Consider the following 18,711-nt stretch of genomic DNA (forward strand, 5'->3'; position numbering starts at 1 on the left):
TGGGTGTGCTCACATCGACTTGGTATGAGGAAGGGCGGTTGGGAAAAGGACTGGAGATGGAGATCAGTTGAGAATCAATGAACTGGGAACGTAGTGGGGTAAATGTAAAGCCAAAATTGATATTGGGGGAAAAGGAAACATTTCTCAGCGAGGATGGTCAGACATGGGAATTTTGGCATGACGCAGAGCTAAGATGATGGACGAATAATGAGGGAATGAGTGGAACTGAAGGAAAGATTCTTAAAAGATGCAGAGGGAAGACGAGTATGGGGGGAAAAACGAGTAAAGGGAAAGGAAGAGGAAAATAAGAAAAGGAAGTTTGAGAGTGATTTACTGGACTGACGGTGCGGTGGCCAGGGAGACAAACAGAGACAATGTTTTGGTACAAGTCAATGAACATTTTGGAGCATGATGCAAGGACTGGAGGAGAAAACACTGGACTGCCAACACCGAAGGGAGCGTGGAATACGACCAGGGAGCATAAGGGCATATAGAGAGAGAGCACAGAAGGCATTAGTATGAGAGACCTCAAGCAGGAAGTGACAAAGCAGAGCTGGGCAGCCGGGAGCATAGGGGAACAAGGAGGTCAGCTGGGAGCATGAGGGTGAGCATCACGTGGAGGGTCAGGTAGAGGAGGATGACCTGGAGCATGGCGGGGGAGCGTGTGTGTGTCAAAAGGACGCGGAACACAATTCATGAATACTGACAAAGAGGGACAGAAGATTGTCCTCCCGCGGGGAGCATCTGGGAGCATGAGGGAGCATGTACAAGGAGAAGAGAGGGAGTATAGTGGGACCGTGTATAGGAGCAGAGCAGGGAGCATTGGGACTATGTACAGTGGGGCATCAGAGAGTCTCGCGAAGCGTGTTCAGGGGCAGGGAAGGGAGCACTTGGGGCTATGTACAGGGGAAGGGATAGTACAGGGGTCATAGGGAGACCATGTACAGTGAAGGGAGGAGGGAGGTTAACGAGCATGAAGAACATGTACAGGAGGAAGGCAGGGAGCATGAGGGAGCGTGTAGGAGCATGTAGAGGAGGCGTGGAAGGCCTCTTGACGACAGGAGCACAATTATCATTACGACAGGCCAGTGGATGCATACAGATCACCCCAACTGCCGGCAATCCCAATTACCTCCCCAGGGAGGGGAGCTGTGCGGAGCGAGGGAGGAGGAAGGTGGGGGAGGGAGATGGTGGAGGGGCATGACACAGGGGCAGAAGAGAGAGGAGAGGGAAGAGCTAAAGGAGTAGATCAGAAGAGATGAAGATGGGAGCAAAGGACGCAAAGAGTAAAGAAGGAAAGAAAGGGAAAGACGAAGAATTATGGTCGAAGGTGCGTAGAGGAGAGCCTGGGACCTGAGAACAAGAAGAAGAAGAGCAGGAGGAAGAGGAATCCAAAGAAGACGAGAAGACTTTAGGAGACGTGCAGTGGCTGCTGTGGCCGTGGTGTCCCCACAGGGTAATGTCGCTGGGACTTCTGCTCTTATTCTCGCCATTTCATTCATCCTATTTTGGTTTTCTTACATCCATCGCAATTTTTCTATCTATCGCCAGAGATGTGGATAGATATCCTACCTACGCTGCCCATTCCCACTGCTGACCATTGCAGTTGTTTCATTCGATCAGTGGGTTTGTGAGGGGTTTATCTACTCTGTCTCTTATTTGATCTTTGATGTCACTTTTATATGCTCATTCTGTTCATTTAAGTCTTGGTTACAATCTTATCCAAATCATTTTTTCCCCATTTCTTTTTCCAATTGTTTCATTCATTATTTACTATTTATTTTGTGTAATTTTCCCAAGCATTGTATTACTGGGTTTGGCTCATTACTATTGCCCAGTGTTCAGACTGTCTTCATAAGAGGCATCAGGACGTCTCGTCTCCCCAAAACCCATCTGAAGTTCTTGTCTCCCCAAAGCTGCGTAGTACGTATTGTCTCCCGAAACCCATTTGTACATATTGCCTCCCCAAAACCCATTTGTATGTCTGGTCTCCCCCAAACCCATTCGTACGTCTGGTCTCCCCAAACCCATTAGTACAGATGTTCTCCCCAAACCCAATTTTATATATTGTCTCCCCCAAACCCAATAGCACATATTGTCCCCCCGAAACTCACTGACATGTCTTCTCTCCCTCAAGCTATTAGTATATATATGTTTTCTTCCCCAAAATACAGTCATACATTTTGTCTTCCCAAAACCCCATTAGTAGTCACTGTCTCCCTAAAACCTGTTTCCTCTACTTTTTTCTTTTATCACATCTTTTATTCCACTCACAGTATCTGTCATTAGCATTTTTGCATCTAGTCTATCCAGTTGTTATAGGTCATTCCTCTACTCTTACTTCCAATTTCAATGATGTCTTCTACCTCTGATTTAGAAGCAGCGAGAGAGCTTATGGCCTCTCTCTGTCCTAATCACTTACTAAAATAACTCCAATCAGAGAAATGAGAGAACGATAATCAACAAAAAATACAAAGTTACTGAGAGGGAATGATGAAAATCAAGATATGAAACCTGATTAGCGACAGATGGAATGGTCATTAGATTCGTAATGACAAGAATCATTTCGATGAATCTCATTTGATAATGGACAATAGATAGCTTTCGTAAGCCAGTCCATTGATAGTCCGCTGACTCCTTTATAGTGTGCGGCTGTGAGAAACTCGAGGATGAAACGTTATAACGTCTGTTTCTTTCCCTACACCGCCAAGCTTTGGAACTGTACCCTATCATGTCTTCCCCAAAAGTTACAACTAAGTTTTTTTTATGTCAGAATTCTTCCCTATTTGCTACAACACTTTAAGATTATTATTCCTTTTCTCCCTGTATTTCTTTTTCATCCTAATTTTCTTCGTATGTTTCATTTAAAGATTTGCCTGCTCGACATATATAAACAGGTTTTTAAAGGGGATGTAGGTCTGATCTCTACATACCAAACCTAGTTCTGAAATGTGATGTGGATCTGGTCTCCACATTATCAGGCAAAACTCGACCTTAGGCAAGGGGTGTTTTTAAATGACACTGTCTAACGTTAAAAGGGGAGTGTGGGGGGGGGGGGTACCCGTCTGGGCATCGACAGTACATCACATGCCCTTTCTGGTGGTTAAATATCGACCAACCTTTGATAGTAAGTCTTTTTTCTTTCTGCCCTTTCGAAAAGGGTTCTTCAAGTTTTCGGTATCCCCCACACAACAGCAGTCAACAGTAAGGCTCTGTTGTCCACAACACCAACGGACGAAGACAACAGACAACAGCAACCACATCGACAACCATGACAGCATCATTGTTCGCAAGAACAGTAGTTACGTCACTAACGACACCCAGAACATGAACAGAATGAACATCAATAACATCAATAACAACAAATAGCAACAAATCATGAGAAATATAAGACGAATAGAAGAAGAAGAAGAAGAAGAAGAAGAAGAAGAAGAAGAAGAAGAAGAAGAAGAAGAAGAAGAAGAAAAAGAAGAAGAAGAAGAAGAAGAAGAAGAAGAAGAAGAAGAAGAAGAAGAAGAAGAAGAAGAAGAAGAAGAAGACGAATAGAAGAAGAAGAAGAAGAAGAAGAAGAAGAAGAAGAAGAAGAAGAAGAAGAAGAAGAAGAAGAAGAAGAAGAAGAAGAAGAAGAAGAAGAAGAAGAAGAAGAAGAAGAAGAAGAAGAAGAGGAAAAAAAGAGAGGAAATAACAGAGGAACTAGAGGAGGTCCTTGGGACTCAGCAACACGATCATTTCATCTCCAGAAAACGACGAATCATGAATCATACAACCCCTCGGGGACCTCAAATCATACATGTTATAGGAGACGTGAGAATCGTCTATAGATCCTAAACCCCGCGATCCCACGATGTGGAATCTGATCCTCTGTCCCTTCATATTAAGATGACATAAGATCTAACCCCGAGTTCTTACTTGATCGTAAGAAAGACGCTGTATAATGACGCGTGTTTGGGGAGCCTTTCCACCCAGTGATATGTAACGGGTTAACACAGACGACAAATGGGTTGACCTCAGATGGGGAAAGGGGGTCGAAAGGCCACGCAATCCACGAGCCGTGACGCTTTTATTAGATACGTAGTATCTGCGACGAGATAAGTTAAAGATACTGTACATACATCTAAATGAAATGTTTATTGACGGACACAGTGCATAGACAGGATATACAACGAAGGCATGGCTACCTACTTATACAATAAACTCTGCACAGAGAAAGAGATAGGATGGCAACCATCTAGATATACGACGGAATGCATACAGACCGAACGACATACATATGTATACAACAACGAAATATACAAAGAGGATGAAACGCGTCTAGATATACAACGAAGTCCACACACGTAGATGGATCAACATATATCTCAAATGCCTCAAAAGACGTCGCTCTTACACGAAGCCAGTTAGATAGAGAACCACGACCCCAGAGTCCCAATTAGCTAGCGAATTACCATCTAATAAAAGGAAGGAAATTGCGGCCACAAACGACACCGTGAGGCCAGCCAGCGGTGTAGGCTGGAGAGGCAGGCCCATTTGCATACAGCGCGCGACGCATCTGCCGGAGATTTATCGCACTGTCTTGACCCCCGGCGACCCGAGCGTCTACAGATACGAGGTCATAATGCACTGGGCGGCGGGTCAACATCCACCTCCCACCCAACACCTTCTCTTTCCTCTGGGAGTTCATTCATGGAGTGTTAGGGCTTAGCAATGGCTGATCGGGACTCTGTAATATATATATATATATATATATATATATATATATATATATATATATATATATATATATATATATATATATATATATATATATATATATATATATATATATATATATATATATATATATATATATTTATATATCACCACACATCTCTCTTACCCTTTCATTACTCACTCGATCAAACCACCTCACACCACATATTGTCCTCAAACATCTCATTTCCAGCACATCCACCCTCTGCCGCACAACCCTATCTATAGCCCAAGCCTCGCAGCCATATAACATTGTTGGAACCACCATTCCTTCAAACATACCCATTTTTGCTCTCCGAGATAACGTTCTCGCCTTCCACACATTCTTCATCGCTCCTCAACTCGTATGTGCACGTGTGTCCCTCGTCCACTACGGGGGGAAATTATCTCCATCTCTCCTGGTCACCCAGACCAGAAGAGACTGATCTCGCGTGGGATTGTGACGCCACAGCTGGGACATAAAATGTTGGGAGTGGGTGGGTTGAGGTGAGGAGTAGATGGAGGAGTGTCGAGAGAAGGTTGAGGAAGGTCAGGAGAGAGAAAGAGGGAGAAATGGGTGAGAAGTAGAGAGGTAAGGGGAAGAGAGTTAAGGAGACAGTGTTTGCCACTCCGTGTGTGAGAGTCGGTGATGAGACTCGGCCATTAGCTAGGAATAACGCGTAGCGCTCACCGTTCACCGCTCACGGTTCACAGCTCACAGCACACAGCTCACAACACACCAAAATGTTAAGAATGAAGAGTCGTGTGAGTTATCTGTCGTCGTGTGTTCTGTGTTATGTGTTTGAGTGTGGAGTGAATGCCAGCAAGCCACGTATGAAGGAGAAAATTAAAGACTGCAGCCTGGGGTCTGGGAGGGGAACTTGACAGCCACCGAAGTGCTGGCTCACCCAGCCTCCGTCGCCAGACCACCCGATACCTGGGCGGGCGTTACCTCCGTGATCGGTGGCTGCCACCTGCTGAGACACGATGAGAGAGAGAGAGAGAGAGAGAGAGAGAGAGAGAGAGAGAGAGAGAGAGAGAGAGAGAGAGAGAGAGAGAGAGAGAGAGAGAGAGAGAGTCAAGTCATCTAGTACCCATTTGGATACATTCCACGTAAACTTGTAAATTTCCTTTCACTTACAATCATAGATTCAAATTGATTCATATATTTCAGGTCGATCCCGGGCGCCGGCACGATAACAAAAGAAAAAAAAAGGTACGTGGGCCTGACATTTTTTTTTTTACTAGGGGTGAAGGAACGAAGTTAGCTTTGTTGTGCTTTACATCAAAGCTATGTACTCTTGCTCTATTAAGGAAGGACATATATAGTTAGCTCTGAGCAGCTCTGATCATGCCGGCTCCTCCTCTTTCTTTGAGGGCTGAAGTTAGAGCTATGTAGAAAAGGTCTTGCTCTCTCCTCATAGCTTGGAGCTATAGCTTGGCGGTGTACGAACTCGGATGAAAGCTATGGGCCCTTTGTTTTGTCTGCCGGAGGGCTAAAGTTAGGGACAAAGGAACCTAATCAGGGGTCGCTCCGTTTTGCTTCGTTAGGGCCAGTGGAACGAAGTAAGATTTCTGTAGCCCTAATTACAGCTAAGTTCCCCCGTCTCATTAGGCCCTGGGCAGCTAAGTGATTCTACCTCTCGTACTGACGAAAGCTATGATCCCTTATCTCATCAGACTCTGTAGCTGAGTTCTTTAGCTTCACCAGGGCCCATGGGAGGTAAATGAAGGTCCTATAAACTTCGTCAGGGCCAGGCGAGCTAAAGTAGTACCTCTGTAGCCCTGATCAGAGCTATTCAACCCTTGCCTCGTCAGGGGTAGGGAAAGCTAAAGTAGTACCCATATAGCCCTGATCAAAGCTACCCTATCCTTGCCTCATCAGGGGTAGGGAAAGCTAAAGTAGTACCCATGTAGCCCTGATCAAAGCTACCCTATCCTTGCCTCATCAGGGGTAGGGAAAGCTAAGTGAGCAACATCGTAGCCCTGATCAAAGCTACTCTACCCTTGCCTTAACAAGGTTAGGGAAAGGTAAATGAACACCCCTGTAGCCCTGATCAAAGCTACTTTACCCTTGCCTCCTCACCAGAGAAAACGATCCCCACATACACAGACGTGCACACGTCCTCCTGCCTCAAGTGGGGGACCACAGGGGCACCCTCAGGGAACAAAGGGGGTCCCTCAGGACGAAAATGGTTCCCTCAAGGAGCAGAGGGTTCCTCATAAGCCCTCGCCCCGGCACCTTCTAAATAAGCACTTGTGTCGCCGTAGCTGGTACGTCTTGTCTCGACCCGTGGTGGCTGTGGGTACCTGATTACAGTTTATGGTGGGGGCTGGTGGGTTGGGGGGGGGCTCCTCTTCCCCCTACCCCCCACCACACACACACACACACACACACACACAGGGTGCGAACCGCCCCACTCACACACACACACACACACACACACACACACACACACACACACAAGACGCTTGATGAAAGGCTGGGGGTATGATTGTCCCTAATGGCCGCCCGCTTCAGTGGCCTATTCTCGGAGATCTTCCTCCACTTCTTCTATATATATATATATATATATATATATATATATATATATATATATATATATATATATATATATATATATATTGGAAAGGATCACAATTTTGTGTGTGATCAAGATATTCCTATGAGTCCACGGGGAAAATGAAACACGATGAGTTCCCAAGTGCACTTTCGTGTAATAATCACATCATCAGGGGAGACGCAAGAGAGAAATATAACAGTCAGTTGATATACAACGAAGAGACGTAGCTAGGACGCCATTTGGTAAACAAGTCACTTGTTTACCAAATGGCGTGTGAGTGTGTGTGTGTGTGTGTGTGTGTGTGTGACTGAATTTTTGATCTAATACTATGCCAATTTCACTGAATTAACGCAAATACAACTAAACTATACGTTATGATAATCAGTACCTACTGATTGAAGAAACCAGGAGATGTGGGAGTGGGGCAGTACGCAATAAGGGGTTAATAGTGGTGGGGGTGGAGAGGGTGTGGGAGAAAAGGGATGCGGTGGTGTGGGTGGAGATGGGGTGGGGGGCGCTAAGGGAAATGGAGAAGGTGGTGTCGAGTGACCTCCCCGGTGAGATCTGAAGGGTGGCAGGTGCCGCCACCTGGTCCAGGTATATAGAACAACACTAGCCGTTCCCCCAGGTGGGAGCTAGTCCCTCTTGGATGAGCCCATCAGGATTTTGCCCATCAGTCACCAGCCCATCATGGGCAAGGCCATCAGATACGAGCCCGTCAGTAACAAGTCCATCAGTAACCAGCCAATCAGTAACAAGTCCATCAGTAACAAGCCTAACAGCACTTTGGCTACTAAGGTCCCTAATCCATGAATTCCCAAGCTATTCGTGACTGCCTAATCCGTGGTTGGATTGGCCGGTGGTGACCTGACCTGACCTCCAGCCCACGCCCACAACCGCCCACTATTATGCCCACGTCACAAGCAGACAGATCGCTAAACCACCCACCAGGGATGTATGTGTGTGTGTGTGTGTGTGTGTGTGTGTGTGTGTGTGAAAGTGATAATCTCTCTCTCTCTCTCTCTCTTTCTCTCTCCTCTCCTCTCTCTCTCACTATCCATCTCACTCTTCCTCCATCTCCTTCCCTCTCTCTCTCGCTTTCTCCCTCTCTCTCTTTCTGCCCTCTCTCCTCCTCTCTCTCTTTCTCCCCCTCTCTCCCTCAATCTCTCTCCCTCCTCAGGCTGACCGCACACCTGCCCCGCCCACCATCACCGCCATCTCCCGGAATCCCACGCCCACTCACTCCCTTCCCTCCCTCCCTCTCTCTAACCCCTCCCTCACCCATCACCATCACCCATCCCTCCCTCCCTCCCTCCAGACCACAGTCATGACAACCCTCCCTCTTCACCCTGGGTATTTCCCTGATCTGTCCCCGGCTCCCTTAGGATGACCAAGATGTCTTCACCAACCCAACAGTAGGAAATCTTGTTCCCTCTCATGATTTTGCTATATTTCTTTTCCTTTATCTTACAAAAATCACTTACGAAAATGATCTTCCAAGTCACCATCACTGCCAGAATGACTGACTCACACTGGTTGTTGAGCTTCACACCTTCCCTGTCCTCCAGGGAAACCTTCCGGCATAAGACATGCGACATGTGTACGTGTGGCGGCCATATTTATGTATAAGGTTGTTATCACTATTGGCCATATGTAAACAGCAGATCTTGTGTCGGGATTAGGTCAATTATCTGCTCCACTGATACATTTATGAAGAGAGAGACTCCCAGGGAAGGTGTGATGCCTCGAAGGATGTCAACAAACTCTTCAGTCGATCGTAGGGCGAATAAGTTGGAGGGATGTATAGTGAGATGAATTGGTTTAGTTTCTTGGCTAACCTGAAGGTAAGGGAAGAGATCTGGGAGATGCTCAGCCTTGAAGGACTTCCCGACTTTTGCGTTTTCACGTTTCTGTGGAGATATATCCCTTGTTCGAGGTCGCCCTCTCCATTTCGAAGATCAAAGTTGGTGTCATCTCTCACAGGAATGGTAGCCTTAATTATTGAGTCAAGGTGCCTTTGGAGTGTATCTGTGGGATAACTTGAAATCTGTTGAAATAGTGTAATCATTTCGGTCAAGGACAACTGTAGTGTTTGACTCGTCTGCGCGTCTGACAGCGATCCTCACATCATTGCGCCATTGTTTCGCTGCGCCTTCGCCACCGGCAGGCCGCCCTGAAGCAGAAGGCCCTCACCTCCTGGGTTGTAGGGAGGTTTACTTCACCACCGGCAGGCCGCCCTGAAGCATAGCGCCCTCACCTCCTGGGTTGTAGGGAGGTTTAACCTCAAACAAGAACAACATCCTGTAGACGTGGCGTCAGGAGCGTTCTCGAGGGGCGATGCCTACCTTCTGGTCCTCGCCTCCTGTAAGTGTTCGTGCAAGCCGGGGGTTCACTATGATTATTCCCCGTCTCTTTTGCAATTTACACAAATCATTATTAAGGACTGATCGTTCCGCCTTCTTGTTAGCCTGTTCGTATCTTGGGGTTAAGTGACAATTGATTCTGAGATCTAGGAATTCCATCTGGTCCTCAGACAATTGGTCTCTTGAGAGATTATTAAGGCTGGCTTCAGGTTGAGGAGTGGCAAGTGGGCCTCCATGTAACCAGGATACTTACTTCATCATGGGAGTTCCAGTGGTCCTTGGTAACATGCGTTTCAGTAATATTGTGAGGGTTCCTCCTCTGTACGGAGTCTTAAATGATGGTTAGTTCTAACTTCATTATAACTTCATTATACTTTCAGTACACACACACACACACACACACACACACACACACACATACACACACACACACACACACACACACACACACACACGCACACATATATATATATATATATATATATATATATATATATATATATATATATATATATATACCTCCCCATTACTCTGATGTAGCTGAGGTTAGCAGGCGTTGATTGCAATGATATCAAAAACTCCACTTAACTCTTCATCCTTGGCCAACACTTAAGTCAAACACCTGCCCTTTAAAATATCGCCAGCATCCAGGAACTGCTCGCTCAGATAACGCCACGCACATAAATTCAGTTCGGTGTTGCTTCATAAATTCTACGTTACATTAAGCGGCGAATACTTGACCACCACGAACCACGAACCACGAACCAACGCTGAACGAACGAAAGCCGAGATGCGCTGCGTACATACTCTCTACATAACCCCTTCAAAAGGGTATGCCTATTTAAAGGAAAATAATGCCATTACCTTTAAATCAAGAAGTTATTCCACTAATGTCAAAGAACGACTGGTGGAGGTGTATAAGCAACTGGGAGATGAATGATGTAGTCCACCTGAACATGGCAGACCCAGCAAGTGTTTTGACAATCTGCTCTGCAGGTGTTTGCTCCACTAAGCCCCTTGGATCACCAACAGGTATTACGTGAGCGTAGACCAGTGGCCAGACAGTGCGCGTCCGTTGTAACAGTCTACAACACCGGTCTACAACGCCAACAGTCTACAACAGTCAACAGTCTACAATAATTTACAACAGTCATCAACACTATACAGTTATCTATAGAAATCTTGCAATGTGACAATTTTTGGACGTCAATAATGGTGTTAACTCTTTTCTTAAGATCCCAACCCTTTTGTTTCTTCAGATTCCAACTCTTTTGTCAACACCGAACCCTTTTCGTCTATTCCACACAACCATTCTATCCCCCTCCCTCATCAATCGTAGGGCCTCTCCAACTCTACTAGCCTTCTCTATCCATAACCTTTAATTCTAACACTCACTCCCTCTCTCTCTCCTGCTCTCCCTCCACTCTCTAGCCTAACACTCACTCCTCTCTCTCTCTCCTGCTCTCCCTTCACTCTCTTGCCTAACACTCACTCCTTCACTCTCTCCTGCTCTCCCTCCACTCTCTAGCCTAACACTCACTCCCTCTCTCTCCTGCTCTCCCTCCACTCTCTTGCCTAACAATCACTCCCTCTCTCTCCTGCTCTCCCTCCACTCTCTTGCCTAACACTCACTCCCTCTCTCTCTCTCCTGCTCTCCCTCCACTCTCTTGCCTAACACTCACTCCCTCTCTCTCTCCTGCTCTCCCTCCACTCTCTTGCCTATCTTTCTAAACATGAATGAATATAATTAAGAAATAATGAAAGGAGCATAAAAGCTGTCAGTATTAAGATCCCCAGATTATGATAAAGTAAAACGAATGAGGCCAGGTGACGATAAATGATGATAGGTAATGATAAATGATATTAGTAATGACAGACGTTACTCACAATACATGTAGACAGATAATAACTATATTATAAATAAAATCTGGAATTTATTGCACATGAGAGTGCACAGAAGACAAGAATGCCTCGTATGAATATTAAATGCTGATAAATGACAACACATATACATTAATGGCTTAAGCATACTGAAGGGAAAGAGTAGGGAAGTCAAGCATTTAAACTGTGAAAGAGAACTGTATAATACAATAGTTATACAATACATATGAGTCATACCATGAGAATCATACGGTTCGTTTGAATTATACAGTTCATGAATATTCACGAACTGAATAGATATGTACAACAGACCAGCCCACTGAGAAAAAGTCCTTATAATCCTTGAGGAAAAGAGGATATAAATTGTGGCCAGATTACAGCATTGAGTGATAAGGTATCTATATCATCTATTTCATAGGAATAGAAAATGCAAATATCTGATGGTCATACCCTTTGAGGATTAAGAAAAATTGATCATTTTTGATTATATTATCTAAAGGAACAGGAAAGATATATTAAAAGATATGATAATATCTTAGATAATAGATTCTTACGGGTTTTTGAGAGCTTATCTGGTATGTTAAGTGCAGATCTTTAAGGTTAGGTTTATATCTTTATATACGGTTTTTCTTCCCTATGATTCCACTGGCATACCCAGTGGCTTATACTCATTTACCCACTGTCTCTCACTTGTGGGGAATATCAAAATGTTTCGTTTCTATCCAGTACCTTTTAGGCTTTTAAGAATGGAAACATTTTGAGGATGAATTATATCGTAAGTTGTATTTGCTGGAAATAGATAAAGATAAGTCATGTACTGCGATACATTACATCAATACATTATAGTTGATGATATATGAGAGTTGATGATAACAGATGAAAATCTACACTAATGATAACGAATGGAAGACAATGAATCTTAATATTTCTAATTATCAATAAATGGTCGTTAAGAGAGGCGTAGCTTATTTATAATCAGTGGAGAGAGAGAGAGAGAGAGAGAGAGAGAGAGAGAGAGAGAGAGAGAGAGAGAGAGAGAGAGAGAGAGAGAGAGAGAGAGAGAGAGAGAGAGAGAGAGAGAGAGAGAGAGAGAGAGAGAGAGAGAGAGAGAGAGAGAGAGAGAGAGAGAGAGAGAGAGAGAGAAGTGGTTAGGGCGGTAGGCTGGGTGAAGGGTGCTTGAGCAATGTCGAATCATTCGACCTACAGTATCCCCTGTCAGAGAGAGAGAGAGAGAGAGAGAGAGAGAGAGAGAGAGAGAGAGAGAGAGAGAGAGAGAGAGAGAGAGAGAGAGAGAGAGAGAGAGAGAGAGAGAGAGAGTAGCAGCAGGGCAAATCTTCCTTTGGCATGGGAACTCCACTGTGTGGCCACCAAGTTACTCAGAGATAGATAGATAGATATATAGATAGATAGTGTTAATGAGATGGCCTTGATTTGGGCTACAGTTGCTCGTACCGTCTCAGATAACATAATGGAAAGAAAATAACTAGGAAGAACTGACTTATATCTGCAGGGGATTACTTAGGAATAGAAAGGACTTGATTATAACTGGGAAAACTTACTTATATCTCAACAAACCGAGGAGAACGTACTTACTTATAGCTGGGCGGGACTTACTTACAAGTGGGAAAGTCTTTTGATGACAAGGGAATTTCTTATAACTTAAGACATTTCATAATTGGACAGAAATGACTTATAAGTGAACAAGTTACAAGCGGTGAAGGAGGAGATTAGAAAGAAAGGGCTGGGGGAGGGGCTCTGTCCACCACCGTATCCTTTGATACATACAAAGACATACGAGACAAGGGCAATAAGTGGAAAGAAAATGAGTATTTTTTTTTTTTATATATTCTTATACTCGTGTTCAGGATGAAATCTGAGTGTGAGTTTAATGATAAACTATTGAGACATGCACTTTGCAGAGTGAGCCGCATACTTAACATGTACCGATGTAAGAATTATTCCACAGACACAGACACACACGGACGCAGACGCAGACACACACAGACATAGGCATATTCATAGTCACAGACACAGACATACTGACATTGACAGAAACAGACACAGACACAGACGGACGCAGACGCAGACACACAGACACAGACACAGGCATATTCATAGACACAGACACAGACATACTGACATTGACATAAACAGACACAGACACAGACGGACGCAGACACAGACACAGGTATATTCATAGACACAGACGCAGACATATTGACAATGACATTGACAGAAACAGAAACACAGACACAGACAGAAACACAGACACAGACATATTGACAATGACAGAAACAAGAAAAGACACAGACACAGACAGAAACACTGACACATTCATATTCATACATATAGACACAGATACATGTACATTCAGAGACACAGACACATTCAGAGGCACAGACACTTTCACATTCAGAGACACAGACAACGACACAGACACAGACACAGACATGTCGTCCGGCTAGGTTCACTGTCCTCAAGTCCTCAGCTTAGAGGACTGATCTTCTAATAATGACAGATGTATCCAGTCGCTCCTCTTCTTTGATGCGTTGAGGCCTCTTGACAACTCACTGATTCTAACATCTTTGTGGGACGTTTAATTCACTCTTGAAATGTCTGCGGTCCACGTTTCTCCCTGGCGGACAGCCGTTGACCAATTGTCCGGCGCTGATTGGCCGAGAGGAGTCAGCTGGCAGGCGGCCGTTCAGAAACCCTCGAGTGCTGAAAGGTGATTGGTCCAAGGTGCATATTCGTATCAGCCAATCAGAAGGGGGTCCTCCATGAAGATGGACTGGACGAGGGAGAGGGAGGGCGAGGGAGGGGGGGGAAAATGATACTCCATAATTTCATTTTCTCTTTTCTTTTTCTCTCTCTCTTCTCTTTCCCATAATCTTATCTGATGACAGTTTAGAACCACTTTGAACCAATTTGACGCTCTACTTAGACGCTCCTAACGTTAGATTTAAGTGTTCTAACCTTATCATGATTCCTTACCCGCAGACCCTAATAAGCTCAGGTCTCCCAGTTCACTGCCACAAATGATGGCCACATTCTCTCGCTATTAAATTAAGGTTTCACGCTCGTTTGAGCTTGCTCCGTTGCCATTGGCAGCCCGCCCCCCAGCGGTAGGGCAACAATGCCTGGATGGCCTTAAGAGCGACTCCGAGAGACTAAGAGCTTCTAAGACATCGTTTAGTGCTTTTGGGAATGATATTTGTACTGATGATCAGACCTAGCCAGCCACCCCCCCAAAAAAATTGTCCGCCATGTTTGATGTCAGCAAATTACGTGGGTTAGTGGCGGGCTCGGGACCTAACTGTCTCCTCCGTCATTCTTTATTCACTTTGCCTCTCGTCCTCACCAGCTATCAAGGTTTTTAAATCATCCACACTCGCTCCCTCCGCTTCCCTGCCCCTCCTCCTCCTCCTCTTGCTCCTCCTCCTCCTCCTCCTCCTCCTCCCCCTCCTCCTCTTAACCCTCCTCCTCCTCCTCCTCTTGCTCCTCCTCCTCCTCCTCCTCCTTCTCCCCCTCCTCCACCTCCTCTTCCTCCTCCTCCTCCTCCCCCTTCTCTTATTATTTCTTCTTCAAAAACCTAATGATCATCTCCAGGTCTCCAGCCTCGCCAGTCCTCGCCATGGTTCCCGACTCACATCCTCGTCTCAACAGTCAGTCATTATTGTCTTCTTTTTCGTTGATGTACTCGTTGAACACGACGTTACGATCCTTGAACACGACGGTACGATCCTTGAACACGACGGTCCTTTAGTGCGACGGTACGATCCTTGAACACGACGGTACGATCCTTGAACACGACGGTACGATCCTTGAACACGACGGTACGATCCTTGAGCACGATGGTACGATCCTTGAACACGACGGTACGATCCTTGAACACGACGGTACGATCCTTGAACACGACGGTACGATCCTTGAACACGACGTTACGATCCTTGAACACGACGGTCCTTTAGTGCGACGGTACGATCCTTGAACACGACGGTACGATCCTTGAACACGACGGTACGATCCTTGAACACGACGGTACGATCCTTGAGCACGATGGTACGATCCTTGAACACGACGGTACGATCCTTGAACACGACGGTACGATCCTTGAACACGACGGTACGATCCTTGAGCACGACGGTACGATCCTTGAGCACGACGGTACAATCATTGAGCACGACGGTACGATCCTTGAGTACGACGGAGGGAGCCCTCCGTCGTGCTCAAGGACCCCTCCGTCGTGCTCAAGGACCCCTTCGTCGTGCTCAGGGAGCCCTCCGCCGTGCTCAAGGACCCCTCCGTCGTGCTCAAGGACCCCTCCGTCGTGCTCAAGGACCCCTCCGTCGTGCTCAAGGACCCCTCCGTCGTGCTCAAGGACCCCTCCGTCGTGCTCAAGGACCCCTCCGTCGTGCTCAAGGACCCCTCCGTCGTGCTCAAGGACCCCTCCGTCGTGCTCAAGGACCCCTCCGTCGTGCTCAAGGACCCCTCCGTCGTGCTCAAGGACCCCTCCGTCGTGCTCAAGGACCCCTCCGTCGTGCTCAAGGACCCCTCCGTCGTGCTCAAGGACCCCTCCGTCGTGCTCAAGGACCCCTCCGTCGTGCTCAAGGACCCCTCCGTCGTGCTCAAGGACCCCTCCGTCGTGCTCAAGGACCCCTCCGTCGTGCTCAAGGACCCCTCCGTCGTGCTCAAGGACCCCTCCGTCGTGCTCAAGGACCCCTTCGTCGTGCTCAAGGACCCCTCCGTCGTGCTCAAGGACCCCTCCGTCGTGCTCAAGGACCCCTCCGTCGTGCTCAAGGACCCCTCCGTCGTGCTCAAGGACCCCTCCGTCGTGCTCAAGGACCCCTCCGTCGTGCTCAAGGACCCCTCCGTCGTGCTCAAGGACCCCTCCGTCGTGCTCAAGGACCCCTCCGTCGTGCTCAAGGACCCCTCCGTCGTGCTCAAGGACCCCTCCGTCGTGCTCAAGGACCCCTCCGTCGTGCTCAAGGACCCCTCCGTCGTGCTCAAGGACCCCTCCGTCGTGCTCAAGGACCCCTCCGTCGTGCTCAAGGACCCCTCCGTCGTGCTCAAGGACCCCTCCGTCGTGCTCAAGGACCCCTCCGTCGTGCTCAAGGACCCCTCCGTCGTGCTCAAGGACCCCTCCGTCGTGCTCAAGGACCCCTCCGTCGTGCTCAAGGACCCCTCCGTCGTGCTCAAGGACCCCTCCGTCGTGCTCAAGGACCCCTCCGTCGTGCTCAAGGACCCCTCCGTCGTGCTCAAGGACCCCTCCGTCGTGCTCAAGGACCCCTCCGTCGTGCTCAAGGACCCCTCCGTCGTGCTCAAGGACCCCTCCGTCGTGCTCAAGGACCCCTCCGTCGTGCTCAAGGACCCCTCCGTCGTGCTCAAGGACCCCTCCGTCGTGCTCAAGGACCCCTCCGTCGTGCTCAAGGACCCCTCCGTCGTGCTCAAGGACCCCTCCGTCGTGCTCAAGGACCCCTCCGTCGTGCTCAAGGACCCCTCCGTCGTGCTCAAGGACCCCTCCGTCGTGCTCAAGGACCCCTCCGTCGTGCTCAAGGACCCCTCCGTCGTGCTCAAGGACCCCTCCGTCGTGCTCAAGGACCCCTCCGTCGTGCTCAAGGACCCCTCCGTCGTGCTCAAGGACCCCTCCGTCGTGCTCAAGGACCCCTCCGTCGTGCTCAAGGACCCCTCCGTCGTGCTCAAGGACCCCTCCGTCGTGCTCAAGGACCCCTCCGTCGTGCTCAAGGACCCCTCCGTCGTGCTCAAGGACCCCTCCGTCGTGCTCAAGGACCCCTCCGTCGTGCTCAAGGACCCCTCCGTCGTGCTCAAGGACCCCTCCGTCGTGCTCAAGGACCCCTCCGTCGTGCTCAAGGACCCCTCCGTCGTGCTCAAGGACCCCTCCGTCGTGCTCAAGGACCCCTCCGTCGTGCTCAAGGACCCCTCCGTCGTGCTCAAGGACCCCTCCGTCGTGCTCAAGGACCCCTCCGTCGTGCTCAAGGACCCCTCCGTCGTGCTCAAGGACCCCTCCGTCGTGCTCAAGGACCCCTCCGTCGTGCTCAAGGACCCCTCCGTCGTGCTCAAGGACCCCTCCGTCGTGCTCAAGGACCCCTCCGTCGTGCTCAAGGACCCCTCCGTCGTGCTCAAGGACCCCTCCGTCGTGCTCAAGGACCCCTCCGTCGTGCTCAAGGACCCCTCCGTCGTGCTCAAGGACCCCTCCGTCGTGCTCAAGGACCCCTCCGTCGTGCTCAAGGACCCCTCCGTCGTGCTCAAGGACCCCTCCGTCGTGCTCAAGGACCCCTCCGTCGTGCTCAAGGACCCCTCCGTCGTGCTCAAGGACCCCTCCGTCGTGCTCAAGGACCCCTCCGTCGTGCTCAAGGACCCCTCCGTCGTGCTCAAGGACCCCTCCGTCGTGCTCAAGGACCCCTCCGTCGTGCTCAAGGACCCCTCCGTCGTGCTCAAGGACCCCTCCGTCGTGCTCAAGGACCCCTCCGTCGTGCTCAAGGACCCCTCCGTCGTGCTCAAGGACCCCTCCGTCGTGCTCAAGGACCCCTCCGTCGTGCTCAAGGACCCCTCCGTCGTGCTCAAGGACCCCTCCGTCGTGCTCAAGGACCCCTCCGTCGTGCTCAAGGACCCCTCCGTCGTGCTCAAGGACCCCTCCGTCGTGCTCAAGGACCCCTCCGTCGTGCTCAAGGACCCCTCCGTCGTGCTCAAGGACCCCTCCGTCGTGCTCAAGGACCCCTCCGTCGTGCTCAAGGACCCCTCCGTCGTGCTCAAGGACCCCTCCGTCGTGCTCAAGGACCCCTCCGTCGTGCTCAAGGACCCCTCCGTCGTGCTCAAGGACCCCTCCGTCGTGCTCAAGGACCCCTCCGTCGTGCTCAAGGACCCCTCCGTCGTGCTCAAGGACCCCTCCGTCGTGCTCAAGGACCCCTCCGTCGTGCTCAAGGACCCCTCCGTCGTGCTCAAGGACCCCTCCGTCGTGCTCAAGGACCCCTCCGTCGTGCTCAAGGACCCCTCCGTCGTGCTCAAGGACCCCTCCGTCGTGCTCAAGGACCCCTCCGTCGTGCTCAAGGACCCCTCCGTCGTGCTCAAGGACCCCTCCGTCGTGCTCAAGGACCCCTCCGTCGTGCTCAAGGACCCCTCCGTCGTGCTCAAGGACCCCTCCGTCGTGCTCAAGG

The 18,711-nt window shown here is 48.8% G+C and overlaps 1 protein-coding gene across 1 annotated transcript in view; it reads left to right on the forward strand.

Annotated features, from left to right (window-relative positions):
- Positions 1-18,711, forward strand: part of LOC139758155 (extracellular serine/threonine protein kinase four-jointed-like) — a 240,876-nt gene that overhangs the window by 94,860 nt on the left and 127,305 nt on the right. Inside the window, exon 3 of the mRNA XM_071679312.1 lies at positions 5,903-5,944. The gene's annotated coding sequence lies outside the window, so the exon portion shown is untranslated. The remainder of the gene's footprint in view (positions 1-5,902; positions 5,945-18,711) is intronic.

The sequence above is a fragment of the Panulirus ornatus genome, chromosome 29 (assembly GCF_036320965.1).
Source record: "Panulirus ornatus isolate Po-2019 chromosome 29, ASM3632096v1, whole genome shotgun sequence".
In the NCBI taxonomy this organism is placed as follows: domain Eukaryota; kingdom Metazoa; phylum Arthropoda; class Malacostraca; order Decapoda; family Palinuridae; genus Panulirus; species Panulirus ornatus.